This window comes from Rousettus aegyptiacus, unplaced genomic scaffold (assembly GCF_014176215.1).
Source record: "Rousettus aegyptiacus isolate mRouAeg1 unplaced genomic scaffold, mRouAeg1.p scaffold_m13_p_1, whole genome shotgun sequence".
In the NCBI taxonomy this organism is placed as follows: domain Eukaryota; kingdom Metazoa; phylum Chordata; class Mammalia; order Chiroptera; family Pteropodidae; genus Rousettus; species Rousettus aegyptiacus.
Window position 1 is genome coordinate 145,604,056 of NW_023416284.1, and position 22,553 is coordinate 145,626,608.

A 22,553-nucleotide genomic window follows, 5' to 3' on the forward strand; every position below is an offset into this window, starting at 1 on the left:
TTAGGGGCTCGGAGTAGTGCTTTAAGGACTTCCTGTCAGTCCTTCATTCCTTACTCCTCACTTCTTTCTTCCTTATTTTTTCTTTCTTTCTTCTCTCTCTCTCTCTCTCTCTCTCTCTCTCTCTCTCTCTCTCTCTCTCTCTCTCTCTCTCTTGCTCTCTCTGTCACACACACACACACACACACACACACACACACACACGCACACAAACTCACACTCCCTTGCTGGCTTCCATTATACTATGACCCTTTTCATCATTTATCATTTTATTTGTCTGTTAACTGGGGCTCTGTTCTTCTCCCTCACAAAAGCGTAAAGCCCACACAATATTCTCAGTGTCTAGCACTGCATTTGGAACATGGTTGGTGCCCCATAAATACTTTTAAATAAATGAATGAGTAACAAGTGATGGCAAAGCAAGAGAGAAGATTCAAAATTATAGAAATTAAAGAAATAGGAGTTCAGAGGAGCAAGAGAGAGGCCCTGGTGCAGAAGGAGAATGCTGGGGTCACTTTTCTGAGTGTTAACAGGTCAACAGTCTCACTAGACATGTGGGGATGGTTGTTGGCTACAGCCCTAGTAGCAGGCAGCCACTGGAGTAATCATCCAAGAAGCCACTGGGCGTTTGGGGTGTATCGATAAGATGCCAGAAAATAGTACAGTGTTTACCCGTCACCTGGGCTTTATTAACATGAATTTGATTCTGAGGGGTCCAGACTGAGCAATCCCAAAAAGACATCCCTTAAATCAAGACCTCCTTAGCACCTACAGCATTCTTGCTCTCAAATCAGACATTAATAACATATTTATTGAGCACCTACTTATGTGTTAGGCACTAGCTTTATTATTTAATGCTCACATCCAGGTGTTACTCAGAAAACTGAGGCAGAAAGTTAAGTGATTTACGAAGCCCACCCAAACCAGGAAGCAGTCACACTGGGGCTCCATCCCAGGCATTGTTCTCTGAAACCCTTCACGATGCCACTTTCCAAAGCTGTTCATACATGTTGTTGGTAAATTTTACTTCTGACCAACCACTCTGGTCCAAATGGAGTTTGCTTAATATTTAAAAGTTCTTTAGTTTGACGACTTATTTTGAGAAACTATTAACCTTCTCTTTTGAGAATGTGAGAGCTCAATTAATTTTTCTATGATGGTGGTGTGGTCTTTACATACACTAGGATGTTTTTAACGACACGATTATTTAGCATCTTCCCAGCACAGGAAAAGATCCCATCATGGTCCTACCCAGACTGTCCTTCACAGCTGTCCCTCCACCACTTGACATATCCTCCTACTCCTTCTTCTCCTCTTTCTCCGCAAGCTGCCTTTTGGATCTCTTCTCCACCTTGGCTGGTATACAGTCTCAAATTAAAATGCCAGCTGGAAGACTGGCACACACAGCCACGTGCCACAAGCTCACGTGGAAGTTCTAAGTGCTGCTATTGCTGAGAAATTGCTGCTGGCATGCAAGGGTACTATAGCACAAATCCTCAATTTCTCTTGTTCAAAACGATGCAGAGGGGAAAAGCATAACTTCCTTAAAAACTCAGAAGTGTTGTTATCTTTTTTGTTTGTTTGATGTTGGCATACAGTTGTTGCAACCAGCCATACTGTTAGAATGGTGCGTGTGTAGAGGGAGAATGAATCTTTTTTGGCTTCCTGCACAGAACTGCTGTGTAAACTCAACCACACTATCAACTTCTGGATCTGTTAGGAAAGAGCATGGGGGAGACAAGAGCCCCTGCTGTCTTTTCCGTACATAAATGATAGCTCTCATAGGAGCCCTAGATGCGCAGAGCTCTGCTGCTTTTTATCTCGAAAACTTTGTTCTGAGAAAATGTACATAAAGATTTAAAAAGGACCCAGTATAGTGTCTCACAGCATAACAGGATACCTGTTGCCAGAAGTGTGTGTGTGTTTGTGTGTGTGTGTGTGTGTTTTACCCTAGATCTGTTGCAACTCAAAACAGGATTTTTTTCAAATTAGTCAATAGAAAAATATAAATTTGCTTATGGCTAAATTCTAGAAAGCCACGGAAAAGCATTTTTAATCTGAAGAGAACCCCAATGCCACTCTGAACGCACCCGATCTCATCTGATCTCAGAAGCTAAGCAGGGTTGGGCCTAGTTAGTACTTGGATGGGAGACCACCTAGGAATAATGGAAACGACCATAATGTCTATCAATAGCAGAATGAATAAATTGAGGTTTAATCACAGGATAAAATTCTACACAACAATGAAAATGAAAAACTATTGCTATATGCAACATAGATGACTCTCAATAAACACAGTGTTGTGTGAAAGAAGCCAGACACAAAAGAATGCATATTGTTTGAGTCTACTTGTGTAACAAAGTTCAAAAGTCTCTACCAATGGCAGATACACTGGTGTTAATTTTGCAACCATTACCCGAGCTATATTTTAGTGTTTGGTGTCCTTTTGCATACATGAGTTATACTTCACAATACAAAATATTTTTTTTTTAATAAAAATAAATAGGAAAGAACTAAGTCGATACATATGGTCCAAAATCTCAAACAATTGTGGGGGCGGGGGGACAGGGAATCTGGTTTCGTTTTTATCCCTTTTCTCATTTAAACCTGAGTATATGAAGCCAGAAGCCAAAGGCAAAACTGAGTCTTTCTAGGAGACTTTGTGATTACTCTAAATCAAATCAGTTCCTGAGTTCTCAGTGCTACTTGTGAAAGATACCTAGTCTTGAACTCCAGAGTTCCAAATTCCATGTGACCAACTTCCTGAAGGCTTTTTACTTGATGAACAAATTATACTGCCAAGAAAGCGTCAAAATTCTATCAAACTTAATTATGCAATTTTTGTCTATAAATGACATACCTCCTGTACCCAGTGAGACCCACCCATGCGCTAATAGGATGTGACAGCTGCATCACCAACAAAGCCTCCCTCGCCTTCAGTTCTCTTCAGAGGTGAATGCTTCCTGCTTGGAAGGCACTGACAAGTCCTTCCAAAAATGTGAATCCAGTGCAGTTTCAAATCGGAGACAGTGTGACTGCCCAGGCTTACCCAGGGACCATCCCACGCCACCAACGGGTGTATGCGGGGGTGAGAAGGGAATCATCACATTTTTAACTCTTCAGTCCAAAATATGTTCCTGTTGGAAGATATGGCATTCTTTTTATTACATGTATTTTGTTTTGTTTTGTTTCGTTTTGTTTTTAATAGGGTTAAAACTTTTTCTTTTGGCCAAAGTCGTATGCAGTATTTTCCTGTCCAGGGGTCCCTGAGGAGCAAAAAGGCACTTGAGCCCTGGATTCATCTGTAACTCCATACTATTGCTGCTTCTAACGCAGAAGGGAAAGTCTCTGTTCTGTGGATTTTCCTTGTCTCTTTGAACGAATAAACAAATGACTGAGAGCTAAGTTTTCTGAGTCTTAACAGAAATAAAAGTTATTTTAATGCTAGATACAAATACATTTTTTTCCTAGTATATTTGGGTTAAGGGAAAGGAAATATTCAGTGAATTGCAAAGAAAAAAGGAATAGTCCCCTTCTCAGCTACCCTGAACCACACACCCAACCTCCCCCTCGATTCCCACTTTCTCTGAGTTTAGAGGAAGATGCCAGAAGAAATGAGAGTAGAGGTCACTCAGCATATGCCTTTGTTTGCTGGGGACTTCAGTAGAAATATGGAAGATGTTGACTTAATATAAGCAAGCCTGCAAGATAATAAGGCTGGGATGCTTATTTTATTTTTTACTCATATTATCCAAACAACCTTTATATCCAGAGGTACAAATTCTGGTAGGAGCTGCAATATTTTTTTCTTGGTGCTGATTCCACTAAAAACATTTTGGAAATAGTTCTTTTGAAATTGTTTTTGCATGCAATGAGGCTCTTTTGGGGGGGGAAAAAACGAGTGTGTAGATGATTTTATGGAGCCAGTTCAAAGAAAGGGGCAGGTTCTTTGCTTCCCCTAGTATATTGTTATTGAAGAAGAAAGGGAGAAATGTCAGGACTGACCGAAGGAGAACCAAAGGCTGGAAAATTGTTTAAACTAGTGGTTCTCGAAGCATGGCTCCTGACTGGCAGCGACAGCACCACCTGGGAACTTTTAGACATGCGAATTCTCTACCTGCCTTCAGACCTACCTAATCAGAATTTCTAAAAGACCCCATGGTTTTTAAAAGTCTTATTTCAATTTCACTTTCTTAATGTAAAAATAACTACTAAAACCTTTGGATTTCTTTTTAGTCATCATTTAGGAGTACTTGTTTAAATGAATCCTGTCCCCTTTGTTCTAAACCATATGATTTCACATTAATACAGAATAACCCGGTCCTGCCTTCCTGTGTGTCATTAGGCTTCTCAGTGTGAACTGGGTCACTATTGTGGCTCACTGATCTGGTTTTCCCATAGCTGGTAAAGAAAGAGGAAAATTACCCAATGCAATTTCCCCTCAAGGAACAGCTTGTTTTTCATCTTTAATTAATTGTTCCTTTTCAGAAACTCTACTAGAGTTAAATCAGGATTCCCTCCGTTGGGAGAAAAGAAGCTATTTTTCTATCTCAGAATACTTCAGAAATCCTGGGGTGGGAGTGAGGTTGTTGGAGAGGGGATGAGGGGGACCAGGGAGGGCATGAGGCTGAGGGGAGGTGGTAGCAAAGTCCCGGACAAATGGGGATGGGGACCATGAGCTGTAACCTCGGGGAAAACAGATCTGGAAGCCACAGTAAGAGGAAGCCTGCCTGACTCTATTCAAGGTGTACTATGTCTTCGTAACATTTTGGGGCCTTTTAAAAGTAAATTGAAATAAATGAAGAAGCATTACATAACAATAGATGCTCTCTCTCCAGCAGTACTTCTATCTTTCTATTTCATCACAGAACTACTAGTCACTGGACAGATGTTTGTGATTTCACTATGGGGACAACGATGTCAAGAAACAATACATGTAGAAATTCTAACTTCTTCAAACTTTTCTAATAGAAGGGCGGGAGACTCAAAACATTTATGAAACCAAGAACTGCTTTGGGAAACACTGAATAATTTTTAAAATTTCTCTAAAAGATTTGTTTCCACAGAAAGGGGGCATGCACCAACCTAGAAGTCAGATGGTGGGGGGTTCTCTTTCTGTTTCTGTCAGGGAATCATGGGGTTGAACTTGGATAAAAGTCTTGACTTCCCAGAGCCCTTGGCTCCTCATCTGTAAAATAAATAATTGGGCTTCCCAGTCTCAAAACCTCATTTAAGTTCCAGTTTCCTAAGTCTATAAAAGTTTAATAGGTGGAAATAACCCAAATATCCAACTGATCAATGAATTTTTAAAATGTGGTATATCCATACAATGGAATATTATTCAGCTGCACAAGGAATAAAGTACTGATACGTGTTACGAAATGAATGAACCTTAAAAACATTATGCTAAATGAAAGAAACTGATCACGAAAGATCACACATTATACGATTCTATCCCCAGAACTGTGAAATCTACAGAGAAAGTGGATTTGTGGTTACTTAGGGCTGGGCGGGGCAGGGGGGGTTGGTGTGGGGGACATGTAGGGTTGAGGGAATAAGACGATAGCTAAGGGTATGAAGTTTCTTTTTGAGGTGACGAAAATGTTTTAAAATTGACTGTGGTGATAGTTATACAGTTCTGTGAATACAGTAAAAACCATTGAATTGTATACTTTCGTCAGATGAATTATATGTTATATGAATTATAACTCAATAAAGCTATTTTTTTTTAAAGTTTATAAAAACTGATTTCCATAAGTGGCCACATTTTTGGCAGGAAACAAGCCCATGGAGTTAGACCAAAAACACCTGTATAAGATGGGTAAGAATTATTATTTCATATGAAGCAAGTTTCACAGGGCTTGACTTCACTCTCATATAATAAAATCTGGAGAAAATGTGAACCCCAGGCCTTCATACACAGAAAGGGAATGATCCAAATGGAATGAATAGAAAAGTAGAGAAATGAGGTGAGGAAAAGTTACCTGAGAATCAGGAGCTGACTCTGCGTTTGGGGAGGTCTTTGACATGAAAATGGTACCTGCATGAGGATAGTGGCTGCTCAATGACCCTGGAGATGGTGAGTAGCCAGGCCAGCCACAGTGAGGACTGGATGGCGAGAAAGCAAGCACTCGCAGGTAACTAGGCAACATGCATGTTGAGGGGCCAAGGGCAAACTGGAGGTGGGGCCCGGAAGCAATTACTAGATTGTCCAGCTGTAACCATCACTGTGCAGGGGCCCATCTGCCAGCTGAAGAGCTTTTTATGGTCACAGGACCACAGCTGGCACTCAGCAAAATGCCCTCAACCTATAAAAAGAAAGATTCGAAAACTGACTGAGCCAAAAAGCAGCACCCTCAATCATGTTCCAAATTGGACTAATGTTCCAAATTGGAATGTGGACAGGTGGGGGTCTGTGGGGTCTGTGGGATTCGACTAATGTTCCAAATTGGAATGTGGACAGGTGGGGTCTGTGGGATTTTCAGAGAAGGGGCTGCAAGCCAACAAACAGCTTGAATCTTTAAACCATCAAGTGAGGGCTTCCTAGACTCTCCCATCTGGCCAGCCCAAGGCAGTGGTTCCCAAAGCATAGTTTGGAACCAACAGAATTAGTATTGCCTGGGAACTTGTTAGAAATGCAAATTTCTGCTGAATGAGACATTCTGGGCTGGGGTCCAGCAATCTGTTTTAGCAGGTTGCCTTGAAGTTGCAGAACCATTAGCTCAGTCAGTCCCTACTCCAGTGCCCCTAACCTTGAGCACATGGCCGCTGAATCCCGCCACCTTTCTGAGGACTGTTGAGTTGGAGAGTCACTAGGGACTGTGTCTGAGGAAGAGAAATAAGCAAACAACATGCACTAAGGACAAGAAACTGTCAAGTGTCACCCGAGCCCTACTGACTCATGCCTGGCCCACAGGTGACTCACTCTTGGCCTAAGAGTGGGCCAAGGTCTCATTCAAACCCATTCGTCACCTCGGCACTCCATACTCCGCTCTGCCTTCCACACACTTCCCACAGGGTGGTGATTCTTTGTAACAATCCCAAGCTTCAAACAGCACTTTTCAGTTGTGCGGTCCACTCACAGAGGTGCTGGATTCATCCCACACGGGAACCTGGTGGTTGGGAGAGAGGGGGCAGGCTCCCTCTTCACAGGTGAGGAAATGAAGGGCCACTCAAGATCACCTGGCTGGAAGAGAGGGTCCCAGGACTCCAACCGGTCTTCTCTCTCGTAGGTCAGTGTGCTCTCCCCTGCACCACCTGCCTTCCTGGGAAGGAGGTCCTAGAAGATTTCTCAACTGACAAAGACCATAGAAACTTGGTGGCCACCAAAATGAAAAAAGATGTTGTAAATTTCTTTACTCTTTCTCCCAAGGGTGCTTAATTCCTTCTAGAATCTATCGCCAGCTTGGGCCATGAGGCACTTTCGCTCATCAACTGGCTTGAGTCTAGTGCATGTGCCCAGGAGCACCCACCCCACATGCGCCCTTGTTCCAGGCCTGCTGGCCTCAGGAAGGCCCTCGCTCTGAGCTTTAGACCACAGGCTGGCCTGCATGGGGACTTTATCTATTTTCTTCACTGCTCTCCAGCCACTCCCCAGTTCTGGATTCTAGTAAATCCTCCACCATGTTTCTATTTGATAATAGTAGAAGCAGGTAGTGTTTCATTTAATAACTAGTTATTGAATAAATTGTTGCATACAATTCTAGCATTCCACAGTCATAGATAGATGATAAATGATAGACAGATAGATAGATAGATGAATAGATAGATAGATAGATAGATAGATAGATAGATAGATAGATAGATGATAGATGGTAAATTGATGTGTGTGTGTGTGTGTGTGTGTGTAATATTTTAACTGTTACATGACTGAGGTGGCTTTGGGAAACATTGTGTACTGTGCCTCCTTTACAAAGCATATTAACTTGTTAAAGACTCAGAATTTCTGTAATCAAGAAACCTATTGAACTTCTTTTGCCTATTTCCCCCAAATATATTTGGTTACAGAATTATTTTTCATGGGAGACTTATCTACTCCTCTTAGGACATGGGTTTTCCATGAAATGCATTTAGGGTGATGGGATCCTACATTCTCCCCATCCCAAACTTATATCTGTGGGTTTCTCTGAAGCATGCTCACTGCAGCCATGGGAAGACCACAGTTCTGATTCTTGGATTCTCCCCTAGCCCAGCTTTCGAAGTGTGGAATCACCCCATCCATGGAGCCTGGCACTTCTCATTAGGCCCTCCCAATTGCATAAAGGACAGAATAGTCTCTCCTCCTATTTTGAAGTCCACAGCTCACTCAGGCTCCCCATTAAGTTCCTGGTTTCCTGTTTGAAGTGTATTTCTGGTGTTTCTTTAATTCTCAGGCAGAGAAGACTGTGGCGTTCTGAGTTTGGTGAATGGCGAGAACTTTCCTGTGGCAGGACCCCAACCCCACTTCTTCTCCCCCTGGGTTTCTTTGGTAAAGAATAGGTCAGGCGCGTTTCCACTTGTCAAAGATTTACAAACACAAAAACATAGTCAAGCTCCAGGGACATAAAAATGGAGATTTGTAGGAAGTGACTAAAATGCAGAGCTGGACTTGGGAGGGAGGTCAGGGTCAGGGCTAGGGTACAGAGCTCAGGAGGATGGATGGTAAGGGCTTCTTAAAGGTCAGGAAGAAGGAGCAGAATGTGAGAGGCTTGATTTATGAGGACCAAACTCTGAGGAGAATCTGAGAGTTGACTCGGCATTCTCACCCTGAAAAGCCCTCATTCTATTGTCATTAGACCCATTAAATTGAGTACAGTTTGCGAAAGGCTAGAGTTGCCACTACAAATATTGAGAAATTTCACAGTAAAAAAGAGAAAGTAAACATCAGAGTTACCATTTCAAATTTTAGTAAAGGTACACAAAGAAAAGAATTGATGAAACAGACAAAACTTTTCAAAAAGTAACATTTTATAGAATGTTTTTCTGTACACTTTTGGGAAGCAAAGCATGGAAAACACATTTGAAGTAACATTTAAATAATGATTGCAATAAAAACTTTGATTATCTTTTAGAACTTCTTATAAATAAACCATTTTTAAGCTTAGGATGGCTTTCAGTTCACCATCTACTGCTGCCATTTAAACTCTGCAAACTATCCATAATCCATATACTACTCACTTCCTAGCACTGTGGGTTTTTAAGTTCTTTACCTGCAAGGAGATATTACCCATTCTAGTAGAGATGTCCTATAGGAGCAAACCAAACATATTAGAGAGAACCAATGCAATTAGTTATTAAAAAATTAGATTACAGAAATAAAAATATAGGTCAAAATTGTATTCCCTCAGTATCATCTCAAAATGGTTTGAAAGGTGGAGTAGAGGAGAGAGAGGAGAAATCATAATCTTAGTGATCTTAAACAACCTACTATTTAGAATAGAATAGATGTTTTTTCCCTGCATTGAACAAGCAGCCCCTAATTTCTTTTGAGGCTTTGGCAAAAGATTGATTTTGAGGCAATGCCTTCAAGCCTAATGCACTCGTTGTCACAAAAGCCTGAGATTACCTTATATTTCTCTTAAATTGGTCACCTAATGATACTGGCTCTGGGCAAAAAAATCAAAAGTATGTCTTCGTGCTATCTTTAGCTTTTGTTAGGAGTCTGTCTCTTGCCTTTCAGAACAGTCACAAGCCCCTCGGCTGCTTATAGAATTGTACACAGCTTCTCTCTGGCACTTTTTCAAATTTAGCACTTGCATTATAACATCAACAAAGATAACAAGGGATCTGGCTGGGTACATGAGCAGCGTGCACCAACAGGAGCCCGCATTTCTGTCCACGTCCCACGGAGATAACTACTCTTGGGGCCAGCCCTGAGTCTGGCTGTCTTTGTTGGCGAGGTTCCCTCTTATCCACAGAGCTCATGAAGACAAAAATCAAAACCAAAGGTTAGTAAGGAAACACTCAGTTCCTTTCCTGTTCTTCTATAGGCACCTTGTTGTGAAAGGTATCTGAAAATTACTTTAAATAGGTGTGGTAAGACATGAAAACATGGAAATGACTGTTATGAAGGAAGATGTTTTTACTTATAGATTCCCGTAAATAGAAGGCATGGCATGCCACAGAGACACATGGAGAAGCACCAGGTTGGTCAGGAGGCAGAAGGAATGAGGGGGAAACATAGACAAAAGACTTCATTGTGGTTTTTGCAGAAAGAAATGAACAGGCAAGGTAAGCAGTCTAGGATTGACTGGTTTAAATCATTTCAGCAGGCTCTCGATTGTGAGAGTGGTCCTTAGTTGTCCAGTACCTGTCTGTGGGGTGATTTTAGGGCAGAGGAATTATTGGATTGGTTGGTGTGTCAGAGTTAGATAAAGGATGTGGTTGTGGGTATAGAGTTTGGATTTTTTGGTATGTTCATAGGCAATTTGTTTACTATCTCAAGGAATTAGCTACCTCTGGAAGTACAGTCTCTCCAAGATTAGCAAAGCCCCAAGATGTCAAAGCATTACAAAGCACAGAAAATTAAAATGAAAATGACTTATTCACACCTGATATCCCTCACATTCTCATTTTCTCCTCCCTCCTCTCCATCAAGGGGCAATCTAGTCAGTGTGAGCGCTCTCTGGCCCCCAAGTATACAGTAGTACATCCCTTCACCTGGCAGAAACACTTCCTATACCACAGCATTATCACATCGCTTAAGCTTTCTGGTTATGAACCAGAAATAAAGACAACTGCATGTCAGAATCACTTGGGGGAAGTTATTAAAAATATAGTTCTTTGGTCCCATTCCAGACTCAGGGAATCGAAATTTGCCCAAGTAAAGCCATTCATAGGTATGGTATGCATCTCCATTTATTTAGGTCTCTTTAATTTAGGTGATGGTTAATTCTATGTGTCAAATTGATTAGGCCCCAGGATGCCTAGATATCTGTTAAACATTATTCTGGGTGTGTCTGTGAGGGTGTTTCCAGATGAGATTAACATTTGAATTAGCAGATCAAGTAAAGAAAATTGCCCTTCCTGATGTGAGTGGGCCTCATCCAATCCATTGAATACAAAATGCTGACTAAAGAGAGAACTCACTGTCTTTGAGCTGTCTTCTGTCTTCAGACTCGGACTGGAACTACACCATCAGCTCTCCTGGGTCTCTCCAGCTTGCCAGCTATAGAGCTTAGCACTGTATCTGACACAAGGTAAGTAGTACTCATATGTTAACTATGATGATTATTAGCATTTTTAACCAAACAAAACATCTTTCTTAAGGGAAGCAGGGAAAAGTAGTTCTATGGATACTTAAGTATGACTTAAAACAATGAGTAAAAGCAACAGGCTAGTGACAAAAAGAAGTACAGCTGGAGACAGGTTGCTTCTGCCGTGGTCCCTGGTAAATGCTCTAAGAAACCCCGCTCTCAGAAACTCAACTGCAGGATCAAAAGCCATTGCTGATTTGAACCCTAAAACCACCCTCACGAAATTCATTAATTTTCATTTTTTAAAGGTGGAATTTATATTTTTAAAAAAGATAACTTTATGCATCACTTTTAGATAAAGACCTATAAGTTCAGACGAATGCGCACACTTGGCGATCAGTCACCCCAATCAAAATATAGTGATTTTCCATCGCTTCAAAGTTTTCCTTGTAATAACTTTCCGGTCAGTCCTTCCCACCATGTCCTACCCTTGCCACCATTTATCTGCTCTCTATCACCATAAATTAGCTTTCCTGGTAAGGTTTCATATAAATAGAATTGCACAGTAGGTACCATTATACGTCTTCCTTCTTTCATTTAAATTAATGTTTTCAAGATTCATCCACATTATATGTGTCAGTAGCTTGATTCTTTCTATTGGTGATTATTTTTATTGATGAGTAGTATTCCATTGCAAGGATCTTTCACCTTTTGTTTATTCAATCATCTGTTGATGGACATTTGGGATATTTCCAGTTTGGAGCTTTTATGAATAGAGCTGCTATGAATATTTGCATAAAAATCTTTTCTTCATGGATATATATTTTTATTTCTCTTGGGTAAACATCCAGGACTGGAATTTCCGGGTCTTATGTTAAGTATATGTTTAACTTCATAAGAAACTGCCAAATTGTTTTCCAAAATGAATATGCCATTTTATACTCCATCCAATAACTAGATTCAAATCCTTGTTAATACTTGATATTGCCAATCTTTTTCATTTCAGCCATTTTAGGGATGGGTCGTGGTATTTCATTGTGGTTTTAATTTGCATTTTTTTTGAAAAAGAACAAATTTGGAGATTTTATACTACCTGACTACAAGACTTACTGTCAGCTATAGTTATTGAGACAATGTGGTATTGACATAAAGATAGTTATATCCATTATTGAAACAAAATAAATACTCAGAAATAGATATATATACAGATGGTCATTTGATTTTCAATAAATCAGATGTAATTCGATGGGAGATAGAATTGTCTTTTCAACAGATGATGCTGGTATGCATTTGGAAAAAGCAAAGCTACAATCTTGCATCATATCATATGGAAAGGTTAGCTCAAAATAGATCACACACCTAAACATAAAAACTAACAATTTAAACTTCTGAAAGGAAATATAGGAATGAGATGTATTAGCTAGTGATTTATATTGTGCTATTTAAAGTCCCAAACTTCCGTAGAGGCGTCCCGTATCAGCTTGTCTACATTGTTTATTGAAAACACACAGACTGAACCTGGTTTACTGCATACACATCTTGGCTGAGGCTATTTAAGAGCAGGGAGAGGATACTGGCTCGAGGTTTTATGGTGGTTATGTGTGGGGCCAAAGTGAGGATTCCTGTGCAGAGGGGGAAAGGGGCTTGCATGGTTTGAATCTCACACCAGTGACAAAGGAGGGAGCATGAGGGTGAGGACTAAAAGCCATCAGCAGTCAAATATTAAAAAAAAAAAATGGAGTCAGACTCTTTATTACCGTGAGGAATTGTCTATTTTATCTAAGCTATCAAATTTAGTGACAAAAATTGCCCATACTGTTCCCTTAGTATCCTTTTAATGTATTTGAAATACACTGGCTGTGGAATTTGTACTGACGTTTTCTCTTTCATTCCTAATATTGGCAATTTGTGTTTTTACTTTTTCTTTCTTTCTTTTTTTAAAAATTTTGATTGGTCTAGCTAGAGGTCTATCAGTTTAACTGAGTCTTTCAAAGAACCAGGTTTTGGTTCATTAATTTTATTTATTGCTTATCCATTTTCTAGTTCATCAATTTTCTCTTTATTATTTCTATTTCCTCTGTTTCAACTTTTTTTTGGTAGATTTCAACAATAGTTTTCAAGAAGCAAAGAAGCAATTACAAAGGAGCAAAATATAAGTCAATTAATTCTTGTTTTACAAAGAGAGAAAGTAGACCACAGACATCAACAGGATATAGGAATCTTCCTCCCCTTACTCAGTGGATTCCAAAAATAAAACAATGCTTCTAGACCTATAGTAGACATAATTCACATTTCATTTCCTGAACGTATCCTGTTCAAGCTAGTTAACAAAATGAAGTTGCTATGAAGCAAATTATACTTCATTCTTAATTTTCATTGCATTAAACTTTTGCAACAGATCTACAAAGCTATTGCAATCAACTATTTATATGTGGAAAGCAAAAGATAGGGATTAGTCCCCACTAATAATCATCTATCTAGAAAATCATCTATTTAGAAACACTCCCTAAAACTTAATTTAAAAATCATTTAAATATTAAAATTGTTATTTTAAGTAATTGTTCTTAAGCATACTACATATGCAACTGTATTAAAAGGTATCAGAAATCAAAATTGTATTTCAAAGAATGTATTCCATACATATAAAACCAAACTAGAGTCCATTACAGTGTTTAAAGCAGATTTTATAGTTTTTTTTTAAAGGAACAATGGTTCATTTTTCCAGTGATGGATCATCCACATCTCAATCATCCTCATTTGGCATTACAACGGCTCCCTAAACCCCAAAGACAAAATCATGAGAATCCAAAGTGTCCAAGAATTCTGTCAAGTGCCACAGCAAATTCACGTGGATTACCTTTGTTCTTTCCAGCTTCATGTATTGTGGTAGCTAAATCAACATCTTGAATTCCCATGAACAATTCAAGAAGATTATCAGCCTTTTCCATTGCCTTGGCTTTGGTTTCAGCAGGCACTTCTCCCACAGTATCAGGGTGTTTTGATCTCCGGTGAAGAAGTGTCTCCCTCCTGGTACCAATTTTTCCTGTTGATGAATTTTCAGCTTTTGGCCTTGACTCTTCTTTATAAAAGCTTAGCCAACACCATTATCTGTAATGGTGAGACCAAGTTAATCCTCAGATTTATACACATTTATTTCTTTTTTGATCTTTTTCACATGAGCAAATATGAAATCTTCAAGACCTTTTTGTGCTCCTAAGAGTCTTTCCATGTTACCTTTAGGTGTGTTTAAAGTGCAACATATAAGATTTCAGAGGATGAACTCTCAAACACACCCGCCATCTTGGTGTAGAGCTCAGGAATGTTGGAGAAACCCTCCACTATGCCTTGCAGCTGTCCTGCGCCAGCTGTGTGTGGAAAACCAGCTAGTGGCGGGGGCAACCGCGGGCACCAGGAGGCTGCTGCTGCCACCAGCACCCACCTGGTCGCCCTCCATCAGCTCGTCCTCTCTGTTTCAATTTTACTTGTGTTTTCCAAGATTCTTAAGATGAAAGTTCAGATTGTTCATTTTAGTCCTTTTTTTCTTCTTTTAGCTTTATTGCGGTATGGTGGATAAATAAAATTGTATATATATATAAGGTATACGACGTGATATTTTGATATACATATACATTGTGAAATGATTCCCTTTCTTCTCTCGTAATATAGGAATTTAAAGCTAAAAGTTGCTTTCTAAGCAATAAGAATTCAGCTGTACCCCATACACCTTGATATGTTGTATTTCATTATAATTCAGTTGAAAATATTTTTTAATTTCCATTATGATTTATTCTTTGACTCATGGGTTGTTTAGAAAATTTAATTCATTCATTTAATTCCAAATACTTGGATATTTTTCAGATTTATTTCTATTACTGATTTTTAATTTAATTTTGTTGTGGTCAAGGAATATACCCTATGAATTCAATCTTTTTAATTTATCGAGACATGATTTATGGCCTACCTTAGTGAACAATCCACATGCACTTGAAAAGGATGAGTAGTCTGCTATAGTCGGGTGGAGTGCTCTGTAAAGGGTGGTGGCTTTAGTTTGAGTAGCCAAGGAGGTATTTTCTGGGAAGGTGTCAGTTACTATGTATAAATGACAAAAAGGAACCAACCAGGTAGACACCAGGGAAGGGCAGACTGGACAGATGGAATGGCTGGTGTAAAGACCCTGAGATGGGAGGCAGGCCCTGTATTAATTGCCATCAATGGACAATGTCCTCAAAAGTCATACTTATTCAGATTTCAGAGAGCTGCTGTTACACCTGGGCTGGTTCTCACATCCACAATCCTCCCTTCTCTGCAGACCAGAGGCTGGAGGAATTGAAGGGCTTGGTGTTCAGTTACCTGGGTAGCGGGCCTGCCCCTGGTCTTTGTCTCAGGTATGATTTCCAGGCAACTGCCTGATTCCTAGGACTCACTAGAATAAATAATAAATCTAAAACGATAATAGCAGTTATATTGCACAATGCCAAACACATACACAGTAGATTTCACTTAATCCTCATCACTACCTTATGAGGTATCATTATTCCTTTTACATACAAGGAAAGAGAAGTTTAGTGAGGCTGAGGAATTCACTTAAGTATATGCAGTCGGGAAGCAGTAACGTTGGGTTTTAGGCCCGGATTGCTCTGACTCTAAAGCCTCTGCGCCTAACCATTAGACAACACTGCCTCTACTCACCCACCTTGGCTATACCAGTTATGACCCCTGAATCCCCGTCTGGGCTTGACGTTGCCAAGTAGGCAGCACACCGAGCATAAAGCCCTGCCTTGTTCCTGCTATCTCTTCCTCCCTGGACACAAGCCCTGGCCCAGAACCTGCTGTATTCTGACATCCCTAACCCTGCTGCCCATCTCACTATGTGATCCTGGCCTGCATCTGGCTGTCCCATCAGGGGCTGGAAACACTTTGCTGTATCAGTAAGATTCCCATTTTTGCCTCCTGGCCTTGGCTTCCCTCAGGCCTTCCCAACCAGGGATGCATCCAGTTCCAGGTCTCGGCCTCTCACTGTCAGCCTCACATCTCCGTTTCTGTAGACCCTGACATCTGAAAGAATTTACTGCCCATCAGCTTCCAGCTTCTTCTGGGATTCTGTGGTTTACAATCTTGAGGCTTACGGGGACTCCACTTGCTCTTCGCACCCTAAACATCATCTTCAGGGGTAGATACCAAACTATTTTTTTATCAGAAACTCCCTCAATAAAATATTTTTGCACTTGTACTCCTGATACATGTACAACTATGTATAAGTCCTAGACATGCACTACAGTACCAATATACCATGTAGTCCACAAAGCATAAAATATGCGAACGTGTTAAAGAATGAGAACAAATAAAACATCCTCTCTAATACACGCATTTTAATATTTTATATATCACAATATATACACTCATATATACATACACTAATATTTTATATATATTATATACTCTAATTTTTCTTCTTTAAGAATTCAACCATAAGAATTCCACCTTAAGAATACATATGCATGGGTATGAGAGAAAATGTTTTATTTGATTTCCATCTTTAATATTTCTTATAGCAGTTACTCAAATAACATCATTTTCATACAACATTTTTTTATTATGACATAGATGAGATGCCGTAGGAACTTAACTATTGTTTATATTAATTAGCCTATGATAAAATTGGTTTTGTTTTATGCATCTTGCTTAAAGTCACAGAACTAGCAATGACGTTAAATGAGGAATTACTGTATATTTTCTGTGCTTTATAAAGTATATAATATACTGGTACCTGTCTAATATATAGACACACATGAATATTCTCTGTACCAAGAATTTTTGTGGGTTCACATGAAGTGTACGCCCTTCCTCCGGAGATCCTTGACCTCAGGATTCAGGCCAAGCCCCTCAGGGGCCGTCCTGTCTCTCTACAGTCTGACTCACCACCCTCTCACTTCAGCCCACACCTCTTTCTGTTGGGGAGCTCACCCGCCATTGCCATCTATCGCGACACATGCTTTGGAATAAGAATAACCCGGCGTTAACTCCAGACTGCCACTTACCAGCTGTGTGACTATGGACAGTATAAATAACCTCTCTGGGTCTCACCCCTAAAACTGGGACAATAGCACCAAATTTTCAGGGTGGTTATGAGAACGGAAAAAGGAAACACCTAGAAGGGGGTCTGGCCTAGGGAGGGTGGCCAATGAATGACCATCACCATCTTTTTCCCAGGGGGCTTACTCCTGCCTCCAGCCCCAATTCATGCTGATCCATCTGCCCTACTGAGGACCCCTTACTTTTTAGTTCAAGGACTCCTTTTCTGACCACTCCAGCCCACCCGAGCTCCCCACCTCCTACTCTTCATCCTAATCTTCTGCAGTTAGGCCTGGGCAGCCCCAGATTGCCAATTAACCATTTCTGTGAACTCCCTCTTCCCCAACCAGCTAAAATGCTCCTGGAAGGCAGGGGCCATATAATTCCTGCTTATGTGGTGCCCACCACAGGTGCCACTCAGGCAAAGCAGTTGACATGGACACGTGCCCTTAACCACATGGATCTGAAGTCCTTCCGAACCTCCACCTCCTGGCATTTTACCATATTTTGCCCATTTGCTGTAATCACAGGGTTGCATCTTTTGACCTATAAAAAATCCCACAGGCTCCTACAGAAGAGGCCACTCCAACGAGACACTCAGGCAAGTTCTGCCAAGCTGGGATCAGCATCTAATCACGTTTCCATCACAACACAGTGAAAAACGTGTGACTGGCCCTTAGCAACGGTCTCTCAAGAAAGCTACCCCTATAGAGAGCTCATTAAGTTAGCTGAACACACGTGAGGCAAAATCTAAAAACAGTCCTGTGCTGTCTGAAGCCTCACTCAGCACGTGGCAGATGCTGAAAAGGGCAAAGACAAAGCCTCACTCTCAGTAAGGTCAAGGAAGAAAAGAAAATTTGCTAGGCAGGCAGCCCCAGGGTAGGTTCAGGTCCCTGAGCAAAAGATGAAGACCCTGAGGTGAGGCCAGCCTGCCACCCCCGCCCCCACCCAAACATACAGATAGGTATTCCCAGGTATCAGGGAGCTCTCCTCAACCCCCTAAACCTCAGCACCATTTGGAACCCAGGTCAGGAAACCACCAGGAACTGGCTATGAAGAGCATTTGAAATAGTGAGAATTTAAAATGTAAAATTCATTTCAATTCAGCAAACCTCAGGCACTTACCGTGCTGCAAACTTCTATCCTTAGTTACACAGTCCTCACTTTTAAGAGCTTTTCAAGGATAGATAGGACAACTCGGGATAATATACAGTAAATATGCTAATGGAGGAGCAGGTGAAGGATTCTAGGAGAAGAGAGAAGAAAGGAGGAATAACACCGCAAGGGGGATGGTCAATCAGGGAGGGCTGCATGGAAGAGGCAGAGCTAGCCCCTAGCCCGAGGCCAGGGCTCCTGACTCCTGTCACCTGGTTTCTTCCTCAGTGCTCAATTAAATTCAGTAAGTGCTGGTTAAATGGTTAAATGAGAAGGTGTTCAGGAACTTGGTTATTGTCTGTGCTCTGGTTTCCCACAGAGTGGGGCAGGGAAGGGAGAGGAGCCTTGAAGTGCTGCAGCTTCTTTTATCTTTGGAGAACCAACTGGAGGGGCTAGCGGGACTCGGAACTCAGAGAGCAGACACCGAGGATCCTACTTTCTGGTCCTCCCCCCCCTTTACCTCTTCCTTGTGGGGTAAAACAAGCTCTTTAGCTCACTTTGATGTAAAAATAAAGCAAACTGGGGCAGCACGTATGGGTGAGTGATTGCTTTTTAAATGGTTTTGAAATGCAAAACAGTTTCAGCCACTATCACTGAAAATTTGACTTCAAGCAAAACCAGCACAAGTGGTTAATACTATATATGTGCAACTTTTCTGCATTAAGGGACAGCAAACCAGGAAAAAGAAGCAAAAGAGAATGTGTGTTCCACTCCTGACAGTTTCTATGTTTGAAAAGAGCACAGAGGAGCAGGTGAAGGAGTTGAAATCTTTAACCTGAAGATCTCAGCAGACTTCAGGGCAATAAGAAGCAAACCAGAAAAACAACAAACCACACACATGCAAGCGCACACGTGCAAGCGCGCACGCACAAGAACAGAGAGGGACCTTTCGAACATAGTGTCCAGTGTTTCAAACGTAGGACATCACACATCCAGGTCACTGGCGTTTGGGTCAGAAATCTCCAGATCCACTGCTAGAGGTGTAGAGGGAAGAGCGTAGCTGTGAGAATTCAGCTCTCATCTTTCAAGTCACCAGGACACTCCATCCCCAAAAGGCACACACTTGAAGGAAGAGGAGTTCACACCTGCTTCAGAGAGAGCCACACTCAAAGCTGGAACACACGTGGGTTATCTTTCAGACCCATGGACCAGGTAGAAGTTGGCGACAAGGGGTCTGAGAGACCTGGAGGTGGCAGCAGTCCTCCATGAGAAAATGCTTTGTACACCGTGAAGCACTATACAAATGTTAGGTTTCTTGTTTTTGAGGCAATTAACTTCAGTTGGAACAGGTATCCACAGTTCCCAGCCTCTTAGCTGTTCTCCTAACTCCCGCCCTCCCCACTGAAAGTTAATCAGTTTATTTATTCCTTTATTCAATTCATTCTATACATGCTTATTGAGTACCTAACATGTGCCAGATACACTAAAATGGATAGACATGGCCATTGCCCTCAAGGAATTCAGAGCCAAATATTCTAAAGGTACTAGATAAGCCAAATGCATAGAAAAGGCCTGAAAGAAAACAAGCTAGAAGTGGCTTTCTCTGAGGAGGAGAAAGGGATGGAGGTATTACTGAATTCTTCACCAGTGAAAGACTGATAGCACCCATAATCATGTACCTCTGATTTTTAAAAAACAATTTAACTGTGAGCTGGTTTTCCACACGCAGCCAAATGAATTTTTCTTTTTTACTTTCTTTCTTTCTTGTTTTTTTTTTTTTTTTAGAATTAGCCAGAGATTTTATGAAATGAACATGACCATTTCTAGCCACTGTTTCCAGCTGTATCCTGAGTGACTGTCCCAACCCTGGAAGTCACACAAGCACCAAACAACATCTAATTATTTCCTATTTCACACAGTCCATGGGGAGGCCAAGCAAGTTCTGCTTCATGTGAGTGAAGCTCCTCTGGTTCAATTTAGTTCCCTTTTCAACTTCCCCTTGACCCAAATCCCTCTCTGGCTCCAGGGAATTAAGACTCTGTGTTCCAGTTAAACAAATTCTAGGCTTCAGAATAGCCATGCGTGCTAACAGCCATTTACCCTGTTTCCTTGGTCCCCAGGTCCTGCTGTTCTGCCTTTTCAGATGACCACAAATCTTCTCAGATATGCAGGGCTGGGAAAGGTCCTCAAAGGTGTCCCAGTCCACCAGCTATGCATCCTGATTCGAAATGCTCATTCCCCATTAGAGGACAGCAGGAAGAAGGCTTCCTAAGTGTTCTCCTAGAAACTTTAAATAAGCACACACCACTTAAAAAATGAATGACAGAATTAAAATATAACTTCATTGGGTCTCAACGTGTAATCCCAAGACAAGCAGCATCAGCATCACCAGGGAACTTGCCAGAACTGCAGATTCTCAGGCAGCACCCCAGACCTACTGAATCAGAAACTCTGGGGCTCTGGCTCAGCTATCTCAGTTTTGTCAAGCCCTGCACTGGGTTCCGATGAGGTTAAACTTTGAGTGGTGCCAATGTAGTCATTTGAAGCTCAGATGAGAACTGACCGGTTCCCAGCGCATGAAGCTGGTAGAAACTGCTTGGCCTGACTGCCTGCCTCGCAGGAGTGTGGGCGCTCATTTCTACAGACATGAAATTCTACAGATGAGCTAAGAATTTTGAGGATGTGAGAGTTAAATTAGTTTACAAAATACCACAAACTGAGTGGCTTAAACAACAGACATTTATTTTCTCTCATTTTTAGAAACTGGAAGTCCAAAATCAAGGTGTTGGCAAGTTTGGTTTCTGCTGAGGCCTCTCTCCGTGGCTTGCAGGTGGCCACCCTCTTGCTGCCTCTTCAGAATGGTCCTCCCTCCGTACGAGCATGCCCCGGTGTCTCTTTGTGTGTGTCCTGATCTCCTCTTCTGCTAAGGACAAAAGTCAGATTGCATTAGGCCTACCCTGACAGCCTCATTTTAACCTAATCACCTTTTCAAAGGTCTTATTTTCTTATGTCATGTGTGATGTCAGATGAGTACTAGACTTATCAGGGTGATCACTTTGTAAGTTATACAAATTTCTAATCACCGTGTTGTACACCTGAAACTAATATAACATTATCGATTTTAATTTAAAAATTATTTTTTTAAATAAATATTTTAAAAGGTCTTATTTTTAAATACAGTCACATTCTGAGTTTCTAGGGGTAAGAACTTCAACGTGAATTTCAGAAGACATATTTCAACCCATAAAAAGAGTCTTCTCAAATGGACTGTTTTATCAATATTTACCAATTCTGTCTGAAACCCTTTCCCTGGGTATATGGGATCAAGATGAGGATGACTGATTCTTCTCCCTTCGCCTTAGCTCACTTATCACTTCACACCACTCTACAGGGAGCAGCTGATTCTATAGGTTCAAAGGCCCCTAGAAGGGGCAGCCATGCCTTAGCAGACAAGAAGAGAAAATGGAGGGCAAATGAGAGAAAAGAAAAAGAAGAGATTTTTGAAAAGGAAAACAAGGAGAAAGAAAAACAAAGTTTAAAAGCATTGATGAGCTCAGCAGGGAAAGGCCTTCTTGCTTTTGTTTTCAGAATTAGAGGAGAAGTAAGCCCCCAACCCCACTCAGTTTGGAAAGCTACGCAGAGTGAAGGTTTGAAGCCAGACCAAGGTTTTAGCCACTTAAATCTTTGATGCCCCTGTTCATTCACTTCTTTGCTAATTTATTCATTCATGCATTCTGCAAAATAGTGTGGGCTTTCAGACACCATCCTAGGTGTTATTTTCTTGTTGGTCAATAGGAATTACAAGCCCAATTTGCAGAGTTGTTAGGTGTACAGTGTCTAACATAGATTTGTGAACCTTATTTCAACATAAGCCCTTGAAGATAGGGATGTCTTCTGTATTTGTTTACTTCTGCCTCCAAGAGGTACTCAATGGACATTTGAGAAAGGAAAGAAAGATAGAGGCTGGGAAGTGGACAGGAAAAGAGGAAAAAGACGTAAGTGTGCCACACTGAGGGGCCTTTACATTACTACTACCATCTGGGAAGGCCCAAATCCTGGGGACTCCTGAGAACATAGTTTCGTTAACACCAGATCTTGGATCCATACCACTTCCTTTCTTCCTCGGAGGGTTCTGGGAGCAGAATACTATATGTTAGTCGTGAGATCCCAGGTCAGCTCTAGACCAGTCCATGAAGCAATTGAAATTCCTCTTTG

General features: G+C 41.1%; 1 pseudogene; it reads right to left on the bottom strand.

The window, feature by feature from the left end:
* Nucleotides 1-13,966: 13,966 nt before the first annotated feature.
* Nucleotides 13,967-14,625, bottom strand: LOC118614911 (annotated as a pseudogene).
* Between the last annotated feature and the right edge of the window lie 7,928 nt (nucleotides 14,626-22,553).